At 39.5% G+C, this 23,173-nt stretch overlaps 2 long non-coding RNA genes across 2 annotated transcripts in view; both read right to left on the bottom strand.

Annotated features, from left to right (window-relative positions):
* The window catches only part of LOC144988138 (uncharacterized), a 107,945-nt gene that overhangs the window by 41,969 nt on the left and 42,803 nt on the right, over positions 1–23,173 (bottom strand). The gene's annotated exons all lie outside the window — the stretch shown is intronic.
* LOC144988139 (uncharacterized) lies at positions 9,961–21,248 on the bottom strand. The gene is made up of 3 exons (XR_013651953.1): positions 13,841–21,248; positions 10,629–10,742; positions 9,961–10,514 (listed from the first exon to the last, which is right to left on the bottom strand). It is a non-coding gene; the product is annotated as an uncharacterized LOC144988139 (long non-coding RNA).

Below are 23,173 nucleotides of genomic sequence, written 5' to 3' on the forward strand. Positions count from 1 at the left end.
GACAGATTGTTATGTGTAAAAACCAGTAGGGGGACACATCATAGGAAAATCTATCATTAAAAAAAAAGAAGAAACATTAGTGGCCCCACAACTGTAACTTGTGGAACACAATATTTAATACTTCCTTTTTTTTAAAAACCTAATTGGTCCACTCATTGGTCCACTGATTCCTGAATCTATTTCTAGCTATAAAAAAACAAAAGTTTTTTCTTTAAGATAGCTGCTAAAATTAAGGTAATTTTGGGGCCAAAGTTGTTTGTAATATACAACTGGCCTCAAAGGGTTAAGTTAAACTTTCACCAGTACTTATAATGTAAGCATACTACACAAGTCATCTTAGTAAGGAATGCTTGTTTCCCAATTAGCCTAATTGTTAAATTCCTATAATTTATGCCCTGAAGCCAAGCATCTGCAGCCTCCTAGTGAATTCTTTTGAACTAAAGAATTCTCAGAGTTGCCAGTCTGTCCTCTAATAAGAGACAAGTGTCGGTCTAACTGGGAGCCGAGCTGCTGTCCAGCATTAAAATAGCAGCCTCATCAGTCGGTCTGGAGCGTGACAGGAGTCAGAGGCGTGATTTCTCCAACCAAGAGCCACCACCTGCTTTGCTTGTTCACGCTGTCACTGCTGCTCCTTTTTTTGCAGCGTGCGGAGTCTTAAAGAGTTTAGCTATGCCTTTGATGGCCTCTTTGATTTTTTTAGAATATGCACGGGATCAATAAGGAGCGCAGACTTCAAAGCTCAAGCACTCTTCACCTGCTGCTGGTCACCATTTCTGAAGTGTTTCCAATCATGCAGAGAGACTAAGCAAACAGTCAGGAGGGGCTGGGTGGAAGCAGACTTCATGATCAATAAAAAGTGATACCATACGTAGGGAAACTTGGCAAGCAAAATATTTTTGCCACTTGAGGTTTATTCTATTCAAACAAGACATTTCATTTTATGGTAGTGAGGAAAAACCGCCAAAAAATCTCCAAGTGCATTCTTTAGATATCATTTGCTCCACTGGCCGTATTTTGGAAGCCATAATGTGTTTCTATAATTCCACTCTAGAAACAGACATATGCATGCACTTCAAAGTGCTTGGATTAATGCATGGTAATCTCCAAGAGCCACAACGGTTTAATAACTCACTCAGATGTCTCTAAAATGTCACTCAAGTCCCAAACACTAAACATTTGATAATAGGGCTTTTTTCTGCCTTTTCCTGCTCCAAATCTAACCTAAGTGGCAGCAAAGTTCAAAGAAGCAGACTGTAATGCATGTTATGGAAATAAACCCAGGCCTGATTATCCTTTAAATCTCTGACTGCCCCAACCCCCTCTGAAAAATGGCTGTCACAATGAAATGACTATCCTTTATTACATTCTTCTCCCTTAATCCTTCTCAATTTATAAGAGGGGGTGTTGCCTCCACACAACAATGCCAAAACTCATTTCTATGGGATCCCACACGGCATGATGTCCATGATGGGAGAGACAACTGATTTTCTATGCAAAGGGCTTTTTTTTCCCTGGAAGATGGGGCAAAGAGGCAACTGACTCTTTTATTGCAAATGACTTCAGCGTTTTGTTTGGAGGGGTGGGAGTAAAGCCTGCATGGGTCACACTGATGCAGGTGCATGCATAACTGCAGGTAACGCACTGGTTAGTCTTACCAGTTCAATCAATTTTCAAGTAGAAACTTTTTTCCGTTGACGTAAATTTCTGTCATTTGTACAGAAAGTCTTGTTACCGTGGGTTATTGTTCTTGAAATAAAATAAAATTAATTCAATTGCGAAAGGAGAAGCTGCATTGTGAAAGACGTGAAGTCTTTTCACAAGGAACCTTGATTTCCTTCTGTCAGTTAAACAAGATTTCAACCACTCCGTTTTCATCATTACCCTTTTAACCTTTGCTTTTTGTGCTATGCCATCATTACTTCCCTCCCTTAAACCTTCTCCTCTTGTTCAATTATGCTCTTAAGAAAATGTGATGTGAGAAATCCTGGAAAAATGAGAGCAGGAAGGGGAAAAAAAGACACTTCTAAATGAAACCTCTCTCTCTCTCTCTAAATCTCAAATGAGAGGAAATTACTCATCATGTGATTATGAAACTGTTGGCATTATAGAAATCAGAGTGAAAGAATAGAGTCAGGAGGAAAGATGGGAGGGGGCTGGCAATTTGTTCTCAATGGACAGCGGATGAAGAGGTGGCACGTTAAAATCTGCGTTCTGAAGGGCCCTCCTCAAAGCTAATTCCAGTTAATGTTAAAGAAACCAGCCTCCTGTGCCTCACTGTATCTGGCGTCCCGGCTGCAGGTAATCAGACTGACATTAATGCAGGCTCCAAAAGAGACACCTCGTCATCAGGAATTTTCCTCATTGGCACCGAAAATGCCAGGCTGCACACCTCTGACTGCGTGGCCCCCACATCTATTAACCTTATTGATTTGGAGCCCTGCTGAGCCCCTCCAGTGCTCCCGCCCCCCTGCTGCTGGACTGAAGTGGATCAATCCTATGCCGGGGGCCACAACTCGATAACAACCCAGTGCTCAGAGACTACTGTTTACAACCTGAAATGAATACACACGAAGGTGCTGCTCTGAGTATTCACCGCTCATCTGCTGACACTTTGTGGCGACGGTCCAGAAGTTTGTCCAACACTTAATTACACCTTTTTGTTTCCCCCTAAAGTAAGTCGCTTTGAGATTAATAAGCAACCTAAATATGAAAAAGTCGTTTCTCAGCCGTGTCTAAACTATCCCATCAATGATCTATTTCAGTGCAGTTAATTTGAACTAACCAAGTGCCCTCAAGAGTAAATATTCTGCATCAAGCACTTGAGGCAATCAGCATTCTCTGCCCCACAATTGCATCTTGAAAGTTTAATCAATGCAAATTACATGAAAGAAACTACTTAATATTTGCATGGCACCTTTAAAACAATAGCTGCAGCACGTCATCATTCATTGTTATTTTGTGGCCACAGGGCAATACAGCTCTTTATTCACTGTTTTTATAAATTTCATCACTAATATTCCATTAAACTGTTTCTCATGCAGCTGCACAAACAACATATGCATGAATCAAAGAAATCAAGATAGTGAGAATCCGCGCATCTCTCCTTGGATTCACATGCATTAAACACAAGCTTCCATCCAAAATGAGCCGAGTTCCCTTTGAAGTGGAGTTTTAAAAGAGAGAAAAAAAGAATGCATCTGTGAAAACAATCCAGTGTGTCTTTAAACTTTGAGCACATTCCTCACTTGCCAGCTGCAACAACTTCAGCTGTACGACAACACGAGGAAATAACTGATATCCTCCAGAACACTATGGGACCTTTAGTTGGAGTCTTCAGTCAGCATCAAGACTAATGATGTTGAATTTTCCAAACAGTGCTTCATCTTTCTGTCGCATCCTCTGCAAATGCAAATAGCTGGCAACAGTGCATGCATATACTGTACCATAGTGGAGAGCGCTGTGTGGCAGTGTTGTGCTGAATGCTTGGTAAGCCACCGCTAGTTGTGCGTGATGGAGGCATAAGCATCAGTGTCGAAAACGGTCTGCGACTCATCATCAGCCAGTGGATCCCAGCAGGGGGAAAAATGTACACCCAGGGCAAATCTGTAAACACCAATTTAATCTGCATGGAGAAAGTTGCTGTCATCAGCTGTGACAGAAAAAAGCTTCTGGGCCACGCCAACTCGCTAAGAGTTACTCGTCTCTCCTCAATATCTCTGTCAAACGCAGACATTAAGCCATTATGTATGTCAAAATCTGCCATTGAGAAGTTCTTTTCTCTCTTCCTGTTGAAGCTGCAGAATGGATTTTGTATGACGTCTCGGTAAAAAAGATTGGATGTCCTGCAGTTTCTGTCTGACGAATATTGCAGAGAAATTACTATTGACCTTTGATGTTAGAATTAGAAAATTTTCCCATGTATCATTTAATGGAATTAACCTTTCGGACAGTTTTTGAGTCTTTATTTTAAGTGTAAAAAGTGTGACCTTTAATGGGGAGATCTTGTAAAAATGTTAGGGGTCAAAGTCAGACTGAAGGACATTTATGTTTTTTTTATTTGCATTTCTAAGTTTCTGAAACAGATTGAAGATGTGGCAGTAACGTCGTTGTCTTTGGCAGCGGCACCCGATAAAGCCAAAGTCAACACCAGTGAGGATGAACATTTAACAATAATGTGAATTACTAGCAGTCCCTCCCACATTTTTCATACCTTAACATTCTGATTTCATGGGTGACACTTAGGGACCCCCCAGGCTCCCTAATGTGCGCCCAGGGACTCATGTGGTCGTCATAGCCAAGGCTTTTTTATCAGAGACAAGGATAAGTGTAGCCGTGCAGAGGAACAAGAAAGCGGAGGGTATTCTTTGATGTTCACACAGAGAAAATCTGGTACTAAATGAATTTAGAAGCATTTTATTTGGGTAAGCTCTTATTTACACATCAAAATCAGACAGGGGGGGGGGGTGATTTTCTCTTGTAGGATTTTTTTTTTGTCTGATTTTGAATGTTTACTCCTAACATCCTGCTGGTAGTCTTTGTACCACCAGTGGAAACTGATGTCACTGGACTGGTGGCTTAGCATCCAAGGTCTGCGACATGTCAATCCCATTTGGGGTCACCCTCTTTGCAATGGCAGGGACTTACACGGTTCAACTGGCTTGGGCCCAGAAATGAGAAAGGGGGCCGGCCGAAGGGACTATCACACTGCCCCCCGGGGCGCCTTCTGACAGACTAGGAGCATCAGGACAGATTTGGGGAGGCAACACCGACAGGGGAACGAGGGTGAGACCGGCAGCGAGGAAACAACCCAGCAGCAGGACAGCTTCCCAGAATTCATTACTCACAGCTAATTTACAAAACAAGAGGGAAAACCTGGCTGCAGGACAGTCTTCACTGAGTCCCCCAATCCCCAGCTTTTTTGCAAGCGACAGAAAAGTGTTGAAAACTTTCATTTGTGGATGGGGTTGAACCGGGGATAGCTTGAACCCAGACTGACTGTATTCTTTGCTGTGTCTGACCTTAAAGGATACAACCCCTTAATAATCATGCATTCAAGGCAGGTTATTTAATTTTCCTTGTACTCCCCACATTTTCCATATAATGAAATTGCAGTCCTGCAGGTGTTTGATTCACATTGAAGATGCTGGATGTTGGGGGCGAGCATCTCTGGGAGAGGCGCACATTTGATCACCCCCGCTGCTTTAACCCATTTACCTCACATCACCAAGTCATGTCCAGGGACTCCAGCATGGGAAGAGGTTTTCCATAACGCTGGGATAAAATAATTACACGACTCCTTCAATTGTCTTGTCGCCTCTTTTAACCAAGACATTCACAGCCGTTAATTGAATGAACCGAAAGCGCAGACAATTCTGGCGACTCGTAAATCTTCCATAAACGTTATTTGCTCTGGGGAAAAAAATGATGAATCCCATGCTGTTAAATTCCTTAGGCCTGCTGTTGTCGATTAAAAGGACAGTCAGCTGGACACCACTGTCCTACTGTGTAATGGTCAGTGGCCGAGCCATCAACCCCTGCTGTTTTGAGTAAATTAACGCTGGGCATGGACATTCTGTTGTTTTAAATCACTATACAAAAACATGGGAGACAACTTTGAGAGGCCAGAAGTCAACATAGAGAACAAGATAAACATGGCATTGTTTGGAAATCCATGAAAAATGCCAACTTTAGCACATTTTTAAAGTAGTAATTGACCATATCCTAAGTTAGAAAAAGAATAGGATTCACATTTACTATATAAATGTCTGCAGCTACTAAGCGCTGACCTTATAGTGCCCAAAGATTACCTCAGTGTTTAAAGAGACAGTCTGAGTTTTGGCTTTTTTTGTCATAACTTGCAAAGAAATTAAATTACACACTGATAAAGCATAATTAGATACCATTAAAAAAAGGAGATAGTCTAATTATTGTCGAAGCAGCTTAAGATGCTTTGCTCCTTAATTGAAGTACATCATGAATGCTGTGCGAATCTGTTCTGGCATGTTCAAACCAAATCTAAATCTTAATTAAATTTTGTGCAAAAGAAAGTGTTTGAGTGGAGCCTTAATCCATTTAAGGGAGGATGGTGAAGGGCCATTAGGGGGTGTTAATTCGTTAATCAGAACTTGTATGGCTATCCTTTTCTATCTTGAAGCCTGTGCTATATTTGAACCACACAGTGGGTGGTGTATACAAACAGCCTCTGGCCAATGTGGATGAAGGTGCTGGGCCAAATTAGAAAAAGCTTCAAGTGTAGGGGGGGAAAAAAAATCTCTTAATGGTGTAATATTCCCTTTATTCATGTGTTTCCCCCCATTTCCCATCATGTTGTCCTATTATGCCACACTGTTGATATTTCCTATTGAAATGGGATCATCCTCAAGCAAGTACCTACGACAGGTAAGGAATGAGTGGTCATGCTAAGAAAGACACCGCAGGGGTCAAGTTCCCATGTAAAGCCTTGTTAATGTCATCATAATGGACAGAGGACGATGGAGTAACTATTAACAGCTTCAAAGTAGCTGCAGAAAGAAAAGGAGCTTAGAAGATAAGACCTCTCCGTGGCCAAGTCCTGCAATAGAAACACCATCCATCCTCGCGGCGCAGCATGGCCCCTTGGTCCTAAAGCCTTTAACCACAACACAAATATATGCAGGGAAATCCACAACAAAAGCCAATTGCTTTTAAGCCTGCCATTGAGTTGTCTGTTTCTAATACAGCTGCTGAAAAAGCAGTGCACTATTCATGATGCTACACTGCAGCAAAAAGAAAAGTTGAGGACACATCCTTGACAAAATCCTCTTTTCAGACATAATCCACCTAGCACCATTTTGTTTGAGGACTGGAGTGTGTAACATCTGATCTTATCCCAAAAGCCATTCAGGACTATGTAGTACTGGTTTGATTATGTTCCTGGTACACAGAGGAACCTTTCACTCCTCAGTGCCCTCCCATCACACCTGGGATAATAAAGAGGATTTAAACAGGTCTGAATAGGTTAACCAGGTGTTGAAACAAATAATGGTTTAAAATTGTAATTAACATGGCTTGAATAGAGCATTGCTCTTGGTAAAGGTCTCCTCTGCTGAATGACTTTGGTATGCGAGGGAACACAGGACTGAAAGGGCCCTGTCTTTGTCACTGAGGAGAATAAGGAACTAATGGGGAATTAAGATCTTTAGAGCCTGTGTGCTTGGGTTATATGGCTTTTCCCCTTTTCTTCGAGGTTGTAATGCCACAGTTCATAGTCCTGCCCAGTAAATTAGTTGCACTTCTCCTAAATGTTAAACTGCTGCCAGAGTGCTTTTGTAAAAAGTAAGTGAAAGAGTGTTGCTCAAACCCCAAAACCACAAGAAAACAACCAATATACCTAATCAAACATAAACCGTTTGGTCTTTTTGTGAAGCTTCTTCTAAAAATATGGTTTAAAGAGGATGTCAATGTTCACAAAAGCAGGCGTAGAGCAAAATAGGACACGCATGCAAAGCATTAGCATTTAAATGATCCACTGTTCTTAATGTGACCTTTTTTTTTCTCAAAAGCCGCTCTTGTCAGACGCACATGGTGTTTGTGTAGCTGATGAGGACACTGCCGAGGTTCAAAACAAGCCTTTCATGCAGAGTCATATTTTTGGAGTGCTCTTTGTTACCCCTGCAGGAACAAAAAGCCTTTGTGTCCTTGTGCCATCAGCTGGAGCAAGGTACCACAATGTCACGGCTAAGTCAAATTTTCAGCTCTGAGTTATCCAAAGCCAAAGGGTCACATTCTACAAAGTTTCCAAACATCAGCCGCAGAACTTCAACACGGTTCTTCATTTCCTCTGAGTGTTTTGAAGCCCCCCACAGAGAAGGTCCCAATCTTGACGCATCAAGCAATGAACAGAGAAAAAAGGCTGATTGCAAGTGATTGACAGGTCATGCGGTTACCACAGTAACTCCTTTTTGGCTTTCCATGGAAGTCCAATTCATCATCAGAATTAGATGACTCTAAAAGGACCTATTATCATAAGGGTGCACATGTGAGTGGTGCAATCGACTACCTGTGAATGGATCGAACTGCCTGAGTAAAGCACTCAGCATGTGTGTTAAATAAGGCCAAAGTGTAAAGCTAGAAATTCAGATATTGTCATATGTATTTACATAGCTCTGATCTGATCATCCTGCATTCGCTAGATGCTGGAATATTTAACAAGATTTAAAATTAAGGATGTTGTAAAAGAGACACCCACTGATAAATCAACAAAGTCAAAAGTCAATATAAGTGATCTGAATCCTAAATCAGAAAACACGTGTATTATTATACTAATCAAAACAAACAACTATTAGAGGTCTTTGCATTACTTACGGTAATAAATGTCAGAATGATTCATTTATTTTGCTTTGAAAAACTTTTAAAGACCCATTCCAATGAAAATCCTGTTTTTATTGTTTTTAACATGTTCTTGTGGCATTTTTCTGATGATGGAGGACACACACTCAACTGGCCACTTTATTAGACACACCTGCCCAACTGCTATTTTCTACTCAGCCAATCACATGGCAGCAAATCAAAGCATTTAGCCACCTAAACATGGTCGAGACGATCTGTTGCAGTTCAAACAGAGCATCAGAAGGGGGAAGAAAGGTGATTTAAGTGACTTTGAATGTGGCAAGGCTGTTGGTGCCAGACGGGCTGAACTATTTCAGAAACTGCTGCACTGCCTGGATTTTCACCCACAACCATCATTAGGGTTTTCAGAGATCCAGTGAGGGACAGTTCTGTGGGTGGAAATGCCTTGTTGATGCCAGAGATCAGAGGAGAATGGCTAGACTGATTAGACAAAAAGGCAATAGTAACTCAAATAATCACTGGTTACACCTGAGGTCTCCAGAAGAGCATCTCTGAATGCCTGACAAGTCCAACCTTGAGGCAGATGGGCTACAGCAGCAGAAGACCACACTGGGTGCCACACCTGTCAGCTAAGAACAGGAAACAGGCTACAATTTTTACAGGCTCACCAAAACTGGACAATAGAAGATTGGAAAAATGTTGCCTGGTCTTATGAGTCTCCATTTCTGCTGCCACATTCGGATGGGGTCAGATATTAGCATCAACAACATGAAAGCATGGATCCAAACTACCTTGTATCAACGGTTCAGGCTGCTGGTGGTGAAATGGTGTGGGGGACATTTTCTTGGCATATTTTGGGCCCTTTAATACCAATTGAACAGCATTACAATGCCACTGCCTACGTGGGTATTGTTGCTCGCCGTGTCCGTCCCTCTCTGACCACAGTGTACTCATCTTCTGATGGCTACTTCCAGCAGGATAAGGCGCCATCTCATAAAGCTGGAATATTCTAAGACTGGTTTCTTGAACTTGACAATACATTCACTGGACTCAAATGACCTCCACAGTTTGAAGATCTCAACCCAGTAGAGCACATCTGGGATGTGGTGGAACAAGTGGTTTCCAGTACCGAGCTCAGTCAAGGAAAACAAAGAATGTTAATGTATCTACTTTTCTGGAAGTGGATGCACCAGAATGGAGCGGAGCAGGGAGACTTCGGCCTACCCATTTCATTTGCAAAGTCACAATTCAGAGCTTTTTCAGATGGCATTTTTTAATCTGCTCCTGAGTCACGATGATTTGAATAAAGAAATGCTCAAAATAGCAGTTTTAAACTTAAATTCTTTTTTATATGTCCTCCATCATGATGCTGCAAGAACATGTTAAAAACACCCAAAAAAAAAACTTTGGTTGGAGTGGGTCTTAAAGAACTTTTGTGATCTAAATTTAAATTTAAAATACATATTGGGTGGCTGATAGGTGGGTTTTTGTTTGTTTTTGTTGTTGCGTCTGTGCTTTTATAGTGTTGGAAAATATTTATCCATGATACAAGAATACCAGAAAAACCAAACAGCACAATATTTTGATTTTAATGGACATGGACACTTTAATATACAATCCACTTTTGTTTGCTGTGTCTTCCTTCTGCCTACTGTTTTGCCCTCATAAATGGAAAAAAATCTGAACATGCCCAACACACATTGGTACTAAAGGCTGTGTGTAGGAAATAGTTAAAAGAAATCCATCCTAAAGGGAAGTTAACCTGAATTTCTTGATTTCAGCAACTTTTTAAAACATGGGAGTATCAGGGTAAATAAACATTTTTTATTCTGATCTGCAGATAAGAAGAAGGGAACATTCAAGGTCTGAAGGGCTGTGCATGTGTTTGTATGGTCAGGAGGGAGGTTAGAGCCAGCATCAGCATCAACATCAGCGTCACAGTGGCGTAGCATCAGTGTGTCAGAGGCAGCGGGGGCTGCAGCTCCCATGCAGGCTTCCCATCAGAGAAAGGATGGAGCTGAGTCGTGCAGACAGCACCGCGGCACACTCCAAACTTACTTAGTGTAATTAAAGTTGAGAAAGGTTAAATTTTGACACTGAGATGAGGTGAAAGGTTCTTTCTCCCAGGCAAGAGGCATTATAGGGTACCTCGTCAAAGCGGTTAACCGGTGAAGCCCTTGACCCTCCTGGAAAGCAAGGGAGACACAGTGGAAATAAAGATGCGCATCCAGAACCACGATTAGGTGTGAGGTCCTGAAAGGAGGGGACAATCGCATGCACACGTAATTAAATTGGCCAACCTTTTGTGGCACTCCTATTCGGGCAGATATAGGAACATCAATCTGGAAGAACGAGTTCATAATAGTCTGTGATCCGCGTCAGGAGGGAGCGTGTGGATATGCTGAAGACTTAATCTTGGGAATAAACACAAGATATGATGTCAAATCTAGGAACACAAGAAATGTAAGAGTTGGAGAATGTCAGACTGGGTGGTCAGCATTTCTTAGGATTCAAGCACAGAGGCCAACTACAAAATTGTGCTGACCTGCTTTTTGATGAGATTTTTGTTGAAATCTCAACATAAAACCTTTTTCGCTTCTTGGAGTAGTGCCTTTCTCTTTGATACACTAAAAAGGAAGAGAAGCTTTGTCTCACAGATATTTTCAGGATAATGAAACAGAACACATGCCTCCTTAGATCAACTAAACTCCAAAACAAGTGTTGTGCACATTTGACAAAATTAATCTGGCACAATTAAGATAAATGCATAGAAATTTGTTTTTTTATTCCAAATGTCAGTACATCTTTGACCCTTTTACCTTCGTTCACTACTAAATAATATAATTCCAGCGGATTTGGAAAAAAGCAGCTTTGCAAGACTTTTAATATTAAAGTACTATATGCAAACAATGTAAATAAGCTGATTCTGTCGTGGAGGAAAGCGGCTTTGTGCCATTAAGTTGCACATTGGTGGAAGGTTGGTATGAAAAGCCACTTTTCTTTGTGTCAGAATTGGCTCAATCATCGCATTAATGATTAAGTGTCCCTGGTGACATCTCAGGTGTTAAATTTAATCTTTCAGTCTTCAGTAGGGAAGTTTTTGGTAGAAAATGGACTATGTAATTAATAAATATAATAAACATAATATAGTAAATATATATTTTTCACGTTCAAAACCATTTCTGTGCAGGTCTAGCTTATTGAAAACTAAAAAAGGATTTTAAAGTGGCTCCAAAATTTCTCAGAATGGATTCAAGAGTTCCTCTCTGCTTTGGTATCACAATTGGGACCCTAAAATTTTTACAATTTCACAAAATTTTATAAAAATCCATTAAGTTGTTGCCTCTTTTTAAAGCTGTATTAAAAATTGCCCTAAAGTGTCCCCAATTTGGTTTCCATGAGGTTGAAAGTTGTAATAAATGTGTTATTTAGGAATGAAGTCCCACCAACAGACTGGTAAGAGAGACTTCTGGTACCCTAGAAACCGGCCAGTTTGAGCCTGAACTTTCCAGAGTCTGCACCATTTTTACAAAACCAACAGGGCAGACTCCAGATCGAAGTTTTGTGCTTCTAATTGTTCAAACTTGAGTCAATCTCAAATTTTGATGTTTCCTAATGAATTACTGTTGAAAACAAGTTGATTTCCTAAACTTGACGCTGAACATGACTGAGAGTTCAAAATGTTTTCCTTCTCTGGACATAAAAGTTTGTTGCACATCATGGTGGTTTAGTCAAAGCAAAACTAATAAGCAGAAACCTTCATAGCTAATGCCAAATCCCTTGCTTTGCAATAATCTGCAGCTGATATGGTCTTTATATTATTATGCCTCCCTAGAATAATTGGTTAAAAGGGAAAAAAACAACAGATATAGCATATTATTGAAGAGTACTTTACAGTTATTCTCAAGTGATTGTAGAATATAAATGGAGTATTTAAGTAAATATATCCGAGTTGGTATTATACTTTAGTTCTCACCATTGGGAGCACCATTTTCTCACACGCGATCACACAAGTTTGTGATCAACACAAGTACATGCACACAACCACTTAGGCTGCATTTGTTTTCAGTTCTACACACTCCCAGACACATAACTCAGATGAACAATTGGCACTTTATAGAATAAGCTTGAAGAGATTGAACACATGTCCAATGCTTTGTGCTTGTCAGGAGCCCATACAGGAAGCTCACTGAGCTTTGTTGACATGTCATTTGCACCCTCTCCTCTTTAGCTGTAGTGAAACCCACTCTCTGTAAATGATAGTCCCCTTTGTCTGCCATGAAAGGGACTCCCTCACTCCGCCTTTTCTAACGTGGGTCCTGGCAGCTGTCATGCAAAACCAGCATCATTAGGAAATTAATTCAGGCAATCTATAAGTAATTACATTCTTCCCCTAAAATTCCACCTTTCCTGACCCTGTCTGCCTGAAATCTCCTCATAATTATTGCTCCCAGCAATAATCTACTGTATTGGGCCCTGAAAAATAAATAAACAGCAGACACCTCAAGTCATTTGTAAAGTGAGCACGGATGCTCAATAGAAACATCATTAAAATTATACATTTATTATGCAAAAGCTGATGGAGATAGAAATGTCTGCCCAAACGTCTGCATTACAAATGTCTCACTTGATTAACTGTCAAATCTGATTACAGATGGATTTTATATTTAAAAGCTGTGGGTAGACCGCTTCCCTGTGTTTTCATTTGAGTTTTCCTGGTCAGTTATTAGCATACGATTAAAATGCAATCGTGTTAAATATTAATCTTGTTTATGTTTTAGAATCTGCCTTTAGAGACTAAGATTGCTAATGAATTAAATGTATAAAATGTTAAAAGAGGTCATGACATAAAGAAATCAGGAGTTATATGAACCAAGACAAGTTTGAGATTTTTACAATCAAAAAAGGTTGCAGTGTTTCTTTTTGACATCCCGTGCTTTAAATTTCCAGTCTGGAATGTTTAATCCATCTGAGATTAAAACATTCCCCTGTTCAGATACTCTCGCTTTGCAATAAAAAGCTTTCTAATCTCTGGTTCACAACTGTAGAAAATCCTATTAAGTTCACCTTCACTTTAACATACAAATTGTTGGAAAATCCAAAATATGCAGCTTCACCGGTTTACTTTTAATTGAGGGTAAGGTGCACTCTATGCAAAAATCATCAGAATCATTTTAAGAGTGTCTGTCAAGAAGAACCTTCTAACCACAGATTTGTCTTGGGGGGCTCCCCTAGGGCTGAGCCACTTGTGGGGGGCATGGGGGTGTCTCACAGAAGGTGTCAGCTTGGGAAGATTTGACTGATTAGGTAATATTCCTGCATGTTCTCGTGTAAGCAACATTCTGAGAACTCATTTCGCGGCGCCTATCCCCCTGTAATTCCTGTCCCTGCCGTCACTCTTTCACTGCAACTTTCATCTCTTAACATGGCGACGCGGCGCTTAAAGAGCTGGCTGTGACAACAACCTTGATGGCAGCGGCAGGCGTCAGCTTTCTACAGCAAAGCCACTTACCCGGGAAGGCGCCCCCCTGGTGGAAATGGTGACACTTAAATTGCCCTCATGTCCACCTTAGCAACCACAAGGCGACAAGGGGACAGAGTGTCTAGGCAGAGGCCTGCTACCATTCATCATCATAACCTCCTGTCCCTCTAAAATGACCTCATAAACACGTCAGGCTCATCGACTAATGAGGGGTTGCTAACCTGCTGTTAGCGACTGCGGTGTCAATCTCCAGGAGCTAAAGTAATGAAAAGAAAATAAAAAAAAGACGAAAATAGCCCTGAATGAGTGGATTTCTAAAAATAAAACCAAATAGGTAGAAATTTGTTAAATCGAAAGGCAATAAATCGAGAAGTTGTGTCAAACTCATAATGTATGACAAAGTGACAAAGTGCATGAACGTGATCGGCACTTGAAAATCCCATCACTTTGCTGGGGTAGACAAAAGCTAATGCAATTTTGAAAACATAAATGACCAGAAAACATAAAAGAGCACGTCAGTTCACTTGAAAGCCTCTGAGGACTTCTGACAGCCTTTTGATGTACAGTAGCCTTCCAAGCAAAGGATCCTTGTCTCCTCTGATAAAAATGGATTGAAAGTTTAAAAAGGGTCCCTCTCTTGAAATTCTCTTGTTCCACTTTGCTCTGCTGTATTATTAAGACACAATTACACAATTTTGGTCACTGCTGAGGAAACTTCTGTGCAGCTTCAGAGTTCAAATGATTTTGCGTCTTCAAATCTACGATTCAAATCAACATTTGGAGGTTTTTTTTAATCGTTTGAATGACATCAGAGTCAAAAATGGCAAGTAAAGCCTTTGGCTGTTGACATGGATATTATGGGGGATTGGGAGATATTAGGCTTTTATTTTATTTTTTTAAAGCATAACAGCTTTGGTGAGAAAAGATGAGTCTTTTTCTGTGATCAGGGATTCATGGATTTCAAGGGACGCAAAACCTAATATCTGGACCTCTAATTTCAAAAAGAGAGTCCTGATATAAACAAGATGGTGGTCAGCCATCTGTTTTAAAGATAAACGTGTGATCAAAGGGCATAACAAAATGTGTAAGGGTCTTTTTCACCCCTCCTCTTTTTCTTTTTCTTCTTCTTTTTTTTTCCTTGAAGGATAGTTTAAAGAATGTGGAGCGGTTTCCAGGGGATACAAATGAAAAGCTTTCGGAAATGTGGGGAGGAATTGAGCTGAAGGGTCAGCTTCTGGGAGAAATTCCCCTGTAGCTGTTGGAGCCGTGAGTAATCACCAGGGTTCTTCTCATAACACAAAGGGAAGGGAAATATGTGGTCATATCTTTTAGGGTGCTTGGTTGTTCTTCTTTAATGAATATTGTTATTTATAGTAAAAAAAAGCACAGCACCCTCCTTTTTGTCCAACATGACCTTTAACCTATCACTTTTGTTCTAAAATTGCAATTATTTTCGCTACTATTTTTCACTTTGGGGAATTAGAGTAAAAAAACAACAACAGATCAGTACTTTAATTGCCTTTAAAATAGATAATTGTATAATTTCCCTAAATATTTGAACACATTTCAAACTAAGTGTTTGGAATTAAGCAAAATAACACCAGTCATCTTTTCATCTTTTTAAAAGTTTTTCCAGTGGTCATTTAACTATTATTATACAGCTTTTAAGCAAAATTAAAAAAAAGAAAAATCTGTGTGGTTTCCTGGGATGTAGGTGCTGCAGGGTAGCAGGAGTTCTTTAGAAATTTGCTTATGAGTTGTACAGAGGACAGTTATCCCTCATTTCCCATTATACCTTTGTTTGCAGTCTCTCCTGGTATCCCCTCACAACCCAAACCTTAACATTCAGTGCAACAAAGCTGGTAAACAATATTGTAGCTATCCAGGCGTACAGTTTTGAGCCAGGTGCCAGCTCAGACGAGGAAAACAAAGACGAATATGGATCCAGTCGTCCATAAGTGGAGGCATCAGAATGAATTGGAGCAGGGAGTCCGATGCCCGCCTATTGTAGATACAGGCTTTTTCAAATAGCATATTTTCATCTGATTCTCAACGACTTTAATAAAAAAAAATCTCAGAAATGACATTTTAATCTTAATTTTTGTTTATAAATATCCTCCATCATGAGAAAAATGCTAGTATAAGTAGTGGAGATAACAACGTATGTATTGGTTGTTACAACATAAACTACTATCAGTTTCAAAAAGGTTTATATTTCAACTAAAAAAGACTTATATTATAAAAATTATAAATATCCACCCATCACTGCCAAATACCTTTGGATAAAACCATCATTAAAGATAAATAGTTGAAAAACCTTGACATAATCAGTAAATGACAATAACAGTTTGGAACTGCTAAGATGTCCTGTTTTTTTCTGATAACAAAAAAGTTGAAATATTTTTTACGATGTCACACACGTGACAGCCTAAAGCCAACAGCTTTTCTCCTCTATCCCTGAATTAAAAACGTTTTTATTTTTTTTTGGTGTGAGATGGCTTCTGTCTTAGAAACATCCAGATGCAGAGGGAGAGGTGGAGAGTCTCTCGTCTTCAGTGTTTTACTCCTTCTTTTCCAGTCCGCTTACCTCTTGACCCTTTTTAACACAAGGGATTAGAGGAGAGGAAAGAGGCCACAGACAGAACACACGCCAGACACACTCAGCCTTAAAGGAGGATTACTTATCTTTACATGCACAGAAGTGCATGTTCACATTCATGCACAGAGAGACCCCCAACAAAAGTTTGGATAAACACTTGGTTTCTTCTGAAGAATGAAGTCTCCATTTGTTGCATTTGAATGCATTTTCCTCCCCTGATTATCTTTGTGGGTTTTAGAAAAGGTCAGCCCACAACAGTTTATTTCTGCAATGTGTATATAGAGCTGTGATTGCATAAGATCACCATCACGCTCACGGTCACCTTAGCAACCAAGAAACACGCCACTTCTTGATTTATACCCATTCTGTATTTTTGGTAACACGTCTTCTAGAGTAGATAGTCGAGACAGGGAGTCACTATCAGCCTTCGGAGTTCTCTTTTTTGGTTTGTTGATCATTCTTATCCGACTGCCCTCATTAAGTCTGACAAGTCATGCAGTGATTAAAAATTGGAATGCTGCTACAACAGTGTAAGCATTAGGATCAGTGACTGCCTTAACTTCCAATGACAAGGAAAGCCTGGCCAACTAGTCCTCTGCAGTCAGTGGGAAATCTTCAGCCTGGCCAGTTTGTGCCAATTCAAGCCGACAGCCCCTAGAAGTGTAAGAGAGACTGAGTCCAGTAAAGGATTTTGGGGTGGGGGTTATTGTTTTCCACTTCTTGCTTCTACCTATAACTGGTTTTAATCCGCTGCAAAAGGTGAAAAGGCTGTGCACAAGCTACGATGCAGCAAAGCTGCAGCTCTACCAAATTCCTAAAACGTTGGATGGGGAAAAAAATGCTGTTCAAATGCCAACACCATATGCTGTTTTTGGAGCCTATGCCATAAGAAATATTCAGGGTGACAGTTGCTATGACACCAAGCCAGCTTTAGTGTATTGTTACTTCCTCACTGCAAGCGTAAGCGTGAAAACATGGCATAGAAAGAACGGAAAGATCTGTTCAAATGATCATCGTCCGTGTTCAAGGACTCTAATTAATCATTTCCGAAGGCAGCTTCACAAATCAGACAACATGCTGAATTTGGGCACGGACACACAGCCGATCTTCATTTCATGCTGGAAAAAAAATATATATGAAAAAACGCACTATACAAACACGAAAAGAACATTATATCAAATGCATGTGTTGTAGGTGCATAGCTCTAGTTTTGACAAACAAAGTATGGAAATATTTACATTCTCGTCCAGTATGCTCCTCCTTGGCTTGTGGGCAAAGGTGAAAGAATGTTGGGAGAGAGTCAAAGGATCACAGTGTCCCTACCCATATGCTGGTGATAGCAGGAAGCAATGGGCTGATGACACAACACGAGCCAGCCAGGCTTTGGCCGGCAACCAGACCCTGTCATCACCCTTACCTGCTGGGAGCAGACAGCTTTTAAGGGAAATGCCACCACTCTAGGTGTTCTGACAAGAGACAAAACACCTCTAAAAGATCAGGCGATGGCTCCTTTATTCATCAGCAACAAATATCAAACCGACAAATCAAAGTTTAGATTCCAGCAGCTTAAAATATACAACAAGTAATGATACAGGGATTGAAAAATGGCCACTAAATAGTAAAAGCTAATGAGTAAAATATGCAAAGGAAAGTGAACTCTCTCCCAAGAATGGTGGCTTGAAGTTTACTGCACGTCCTGTAAGACATTTTTGCATTCTTATTCCCCTGTGTCAACCTTTTTAATTATATGTTGGCAGGGCTTACGATCTCATTAAATTTGAAAGTATCATTTGGATGCTTGAAAGACAGCTTAGTGTCACTCAATGCTATGGTGATGGATATAATAAATCCTATGCTTTCTAATCCTGTGATGTTAAATTCATTTTCCAAAATCTGCAAATAAATCACCAAAGCCAACCCTCTGAAATACGTAATAGCAGATGTCACAGGATTCACAGACGTGTTGGCATTTACTCGTATTTTGTCAGCGCTGGATGAGACTTAAAGCAGTAAAAAGCGAAAGGCGGCAGGAATCGGATTGTCCCCCCTGACCTACAAGTGAAACTGCTGATTTTACACAGATACTGGCATTTTCACAAGTTTTTACTCGTGAGTTCAAAGTTTTATAAGTTTCACCTGAATTTGCATTCATCTTGGCTTTTAGAATGGATTTAACCCTTTAACACCATAGATGTATCTTTTGATACCTAAATAATACACACTCACACGCCTAACTCCTTGACCATTTATGCGATTGACATGAATCAGCTGATTCTGACGTGGTGAATAGCAGATTTTTTTACCGGCTTTACACCAATATGCAACAAATTACTAATGTAAAGTATTGCGTAACGGCGCAAACCCATTTTTCTCCATTAATGTTGATTGCTTAAGCACATCACTACTTTACTTGTTGGATATCAGTGCGAAGCCGCCTTTTCCAGCTTCAGAATCCGCTAGAATTACATTAATTGCGTGAACAGCATTGACTGTTATTAAATTAAAGACACACCTTTTAAATCAGCTTTTAATTGGATTTCATGTCATGTCTTTATTATTTAATTCTTCATTCTTTTTATGTTTTATGATGTTTCATCACATCATTTTATTTGTTTAATCTATTTAATCTGCATTAAGATCACCTAAAACTGGGTCCTGTTAAAAAAACGCTGGACCTGGACTCAAATCTGGATTCCTGGATCTTAATGCGAAAAATCCAGCGGAATGTTCCTTTAGTGCCCTCGCGAATCAGAAGCTGTGAATCGCAAGCCAACTTCAGCGTCGTCTGACCGCACGGATTTAAAAACATATGATCGAGCAGGCCCTTAATAATAATCATAACTGTAATAAAAGCACATTTAGAAGATAGTCTCCTGCAGCTTTGCGTTGAGTGTGTGTTGGTCCACCCAGCAAACGTTTAGCATGGTGAAATCTGTCTGCTATCTGTTGATGGGGCTCCAGCTGTCATCGAACAGCAAAATCAGCGCGAAGCTGTAAATAAATATGTAAATATGTGGGAATTACATCAGCCTTTATTTTGTTCTGGACACTACTGGAAACACAAATTCATATGATGGTTTCTCAGATTGTGGCAGCATTTCCACCTTCGACGATCGCGAGCTTCGCGCTCCGCTATGCGAAGGCAGCTGCCGGTCGGAAGAAAAAAAGCGTGTCCGCGGTGCGTCCGAAGGAGGACCGCAGAAGGCGGAAATGTTGCTACGTAGTCCTGAGAAGCTGTGTACAATCATCAGAAGTTCACTACCAACACAAAGCCCTCTTCTCTGCCGCCAACACAAAGCTACACTGCTCCTGGTACGTCTGTGTCTCTTAGCAGCTGGACACACGGAGAAAGCTGTGACGTCATCGCCCCGCCTCCCCGCTGGAAATGCTTTTTCGAATTGAATATTGAGACAATGTTCGCAGGGTGGATGGGAAAATGCAAATGCAATCCCCTCTTTGCATTTTCGTTTTAATTATGACACCGAATAAGCGGTTTTTAAGTATAAAACGAAAAAGCATTTGGAAATATTGCTTTTTCATTTTAATTTTGAGTCATTTGATGCAGTTACATTTTGAAAATTAAAAAGCATTTCTGTTAATCCATTTTAATTGTCAAATTATACATTTCTAAATGAATTATGCAAAATATTTACCAGATAACTTTTTGAAAATGAAATGTCAAATACCATTTTCATTTTCATTAAGTGACAGAATAAGCAGTGTAGAGGAAGAAAATGAAAAGCATTTTTGGTGGATTGCTTTTTCATTTTAGTTTTGAGTCAAAAAATGCAGCTTCATGTTGAAAATGAAAAAAGTACCGCACCTTTGCCCAACAATGGCTGGAATAGGCTCCAGCAACCGCAAAATGGGTTAAGCAAGTTTGGAAGATGAATGGATTGTTTGAGTTTAACTGTGTATTCCTGCTATCTATAAAATTGAGTCAATTTTGATTCAATCCATTTGTTTGTTAAATTTCGATTTTGGGACTAATTTAGTATTTTTTATGTTTTTATACAGTTATTGATTTAAACCAAACAAAGATATACATTTCATAATTACAAACTCCTTCATTAAAACCAACATCAATGCTGTGTTTTGCCTTAATAATGTAAGTGATTGCTTTAACAAATAGATGTGTGGATTTATGAATTCATATTGCACTTTTAAGTAAATATTAATTTGATTCAGTTCCTATATATTTTTTAAACCCAGGCCTATCTTTAAGTGTGTTTTCATGAGAAAATGATTTTAGGACTTGATTGCTTGTGAAACAAAACTGAGCAGATAAAAGTCAAAGTGTTCATATTTTTGGTGACATGAACTGGTTTGCAAGCACAGAAATGCTTCCTGTAAACAAGCAGCAGTTTCAGCTCCTGAATTACTCCTCAGCTGTAAAAATAAAAACACTCAGACAGCTAAATAGCTTCAGATGCATTGTTTTGTGCCTGATTGCTGCTTGTTCAAGCTTACACCAATTTCCTTCGGTTGGAGTTATTTCTGTAGCAAAACAATGAATTGCCCCACCGTCTGCCTGAGTCTTGGGAGGGGGAATTTGGCTTTATCCATTCGTTAAATTGAAGGAAAGAAGTGCCAGCCGTGCCTGAAAAGAACAAAGTAATTAAAAGAATCAACCCTGATTCGCTACATCTGTCCACTCACATTAGAATGTTTCTGGGTTTCTCAATCAGCGAGCAGAATAAGATTAAGGGATTGTACTCATTGAGCCTAACTCTGTGTTCACTTTGACATGAATGAAGACTTAACAGGTAATTACTCCACCTGGTATTGACGAGAGACATTGATTTTTAGAACAAGGCAAGTGATTTTTCTTGATTGTTGTTTATGAACATTAACCACTGGGGGACTCTGTAAAAATGAGGAATTCAATCTAAGGCTACTGTGACAAAACTCAAGTCAAATAAAATTAGTATTAAAAATTCCCAACTGTATGGATTTTTAATTTCTGAGGGAATTCCCACAGGTAGAAAAAAGGGTGTTGAAAGACCACATATTAACTTTGACAATTTAATGAAAATGTGATTTAATTTCTGTCGTTAGACAGAACCTTGGACAGAAAAGATATTTTTAGTATGCCTTAAATAGAATTTTAACTACAAATATCATTGATATCAAGGCCTTTAGTTTCAAGATGTACTCACAACCATTCTAAAATCCAGACAATAAGACACATAAAATGAAGGTTTTTTAAAACACAATTATTCAGTTACACTCAAGCCATAGGTGGAACGTTTCCAGTTCTACCTGACTCCATATGATAGATCTGAGGCAATGCTAAATCGTCTTTTATTGTCTTTTAAGATAAAAGGCCTATGTCATGCAAAATCAATTTTTTGAGCTTTTATGAGTAGTAAAATGTTCATTACTCACAAAAGGAAACCCCAAAACTAGTCATTCATTCTAAAAACATGTACTCTTAGCACCAGCCCCTCCTAACCCACGAAAACGAGCTGATGTAGACCAGCGAGAACAGTCCCTTCCAGGAAGAGTCTGTTGCTAGCACCGCCCCCGGGCTAACACAAACACACACACTTTCTCCGCAGAGCTAGCGGTGAACAGCAAAATGCTTTAATTTTTTATGCATATTATGTACATCCATCTTAGCAAAAGTTTGGATGTTGTTTGTTTATGTGGGCGAGATGCAGACACGCTGCAGAGGCCGACTTTAGGTTGACAACATGAAATGGGCGGCACCCATACAGAGCGAAAGCCGGCCCCTCAGAGATCAAGTCGTCTTGCTTCCGAGTTGGGAAAGAACTCGGGAAAATAATTAATATTTAAAAAAAAAAGTTTTTTTGTGTACCAAAGGTAATATATTGTCATATACATGGATATGGTTTACAATAATAGACTTAAGAATAGTATAGTAAAGAACATTTGAGCCTATTGTGTGCACATATCATTAAGTTGTACATTGACTGTACTTCTATAAGCAAGCCTAAAGAGTTGGCAAAAGAAGAAGCCAATCTAAATAAGGAAACGGGAAGTGGATCGCAGCATGGGAGAAGACATCACTGGGGAAAATACATTTATTTTTCTAGTGAGTTCAATAAAGCCTTGTTTCCACTGAGCGGTACAGTACAGTCTGGCAAGGTTTAGAATGGTCCAAGCTATTCAGACGAGTGTTAACTTTGAAAAAAAAAAAAAAACGTTTGTTCACCACCAGAGCTCAGGTGAGCTTTCACAGCTGACAAACCAAAAATCTCCAATGAGACATATTTGGATTATAACAGGCAAAGTGGTCTTTGCAATTTTTTTTAACTTCTTGTACCTGTTATATAATAAATATTCTTTGCTTTAAAATATCAAATGGTACAGTTAAAATAACAACATTTTGGAAAGTGTCTCCTCAAATATAAATTTTGTAGTCTGAAAATAGAAAATATAATAAAGAATAATTACATGAAATATTAATTTAATATTCATCATTACATCGAGGTATATTTCAAGTTCATACTTTTTGGAGTCTGTCACTAATATATTTTCATGCAGCAGAGTTGAATTAAATTGAGGTCTTACTTTAACCTTTTAAGCGTTACTGTCATTAGGAATCCCTGACTTAAGAAAGTTGGAGGGTATCTTGACAATAAAACTTAAAACTTTAAAAATGTTCATCACTTCCCTTACCTACAGCCAAAATATCCCTTTATGTTAACCAACCAAAATGTTGGCCTATTTCCACAAGTCTGTTGATGTATTTGCATGTTAACACTTTTTCTGTCTTTCAAAAAATAATCTTTAACACT

The sequence above is a fragment of the Oryzias latipes genome, chromosome 20, assembly GCF_053564925.1.
Source record: "Oryzias latipes strain Hd-rR chromosome 20, Olatipes_Hd-rR_3.1".
Taxonomy (NCBI): Eukaryota; Metazoa; Chordata; class Actinopteri; order Beloniformes; family Adrianichthyidae; genus Oryzias; species Oryzias latipes.